We start from the raw sequence: 1,213 nt of genomic DNA, 5'->3' as shown, positions 1-1,213 counted from the left end.
GCCAAGGACAACAGGGCTGAATGGCAGGGGTGGGTGGTAGGCAGTGGGTGGGAGTGGGTGGGGGGCCAAGGTAAATGGCTGGACAAAGAAGGGGAGTTTTGTAATTTGCCAGAGTTTGAATGGCATCCAATTTTCTTTTTCATCAGCACCAGAAAAAGTTATTATAAACCTATTATCCAGAGGTGGGAACTTGATCAGTTCAAAAATCACATAACGGTTGTTTTTTTGTTGTCAACTCATCCAAAGATGACCAGAAGGCCTGTTAAGCAGAGCTAAGTTTATTAGACCTACTCCAATAAGGGAGAACACTGCCTTGATGGAATCTTAAGAGTGTCTGAGAATGAAAGATCTGGGAAGGAGATACAGACACACACACACACACACACACACACGCACATTTTATAGCAGAAACATTTTTATTCACATTGCCCACTCCTGCCACCCAAATGACCCCCTCAGTCCAAGGCCTGGGACTGGTGAGAGGGGCCTGCAGAGGGGCTGCCTCATGTAGGGCTCAGAACCCCACACTGTGGCCCGCTGGAGCTGCATCTTTCCTGTTCCTGCCCACCGTCCCCACCCTCTGAGGTGGGTAGCACTCGGGCCCCTTGGAGCAATCAGAGTGTTGCAGGTCCTGATTACACAGAGATGTTAATTATGTATCATGCAAACTCTAGTCATCATGTTCTAATCTGCCCTCCAAAAGGAGGAACAGGTAAGCATTATTTCACCTGACAAGAGGGAAAGATATTTATAAGGTTTTGGATTCTGGCATCAAATAGTTTAAAACCATTAAAGCTGACTGGGACTGGGCAAAGGCATGACTCCATAGTTCTGGATTAATGGATATGGCAAAGGTCTCAAAATGAGTCTTGGTAGGTAAATTGTTTGATAAGCAAACTGTTTTCCCAGATGAACAAGTCGTCTAAAAAAATGGTTTAAAGTAATTTCATGACAAAAACAGTGAAGTTATTTGTTTATAGCTTAATGCTCCTGAGCAAGAATTTCCTGGACAAATTGTTAAATCATGTTGACACTGAAGGTGTCCATTCTCAGTCCTGATTGCTAAGTCATGTGGATGCAAATGATCTCAATTATCTTCTCCTGTTCCCACCCTCAAACCCCACTGAACTGGAGGATAGACCATTACATCTGCACTTAATATCAACTCAGATCTTACTACTGTTTGAGGTGTTAAAATTGCTTATCAAGATTC

General features: G+C 43.6%; 1 non-coding gene across 1 annotated transcript; it reads right to left on the bottom strand.

Annotated features, from left to right (window-relative positions):
- Positions 1 to 595: 595 nt before the first annotated feature.
- LOC123636246 lies at positions 596 to 735 on the bottom strand. The gene has a single exon (XR_006734440.1). It is a non-coding gene; the product is annotated as a U8 small nucleolar RNA (small nucleolar RNA).
- Between the last annotated feature and the right edge of the window lie 478 nt (positions 736 to 1,213).

Source organism: Lemur catta, chromosome 3, assembly GCF_020740605.2.
Source record: "Lemur catta isolate mLemCat1 chromosome 3, mLemCat1.pri, whole genome shotgun sequence".
NCBI classification, from domain to species: Eukaryota; Metazoa; Chordata; class Mammalia; order Primates; family Lemuridae; genus Lemur; species Lemur catta.
The sequence above is the reverse complement of the archived record's forward strand: the minus strand, read 5'-3'. Positions and strand labels throughout refer to the sequence as shown.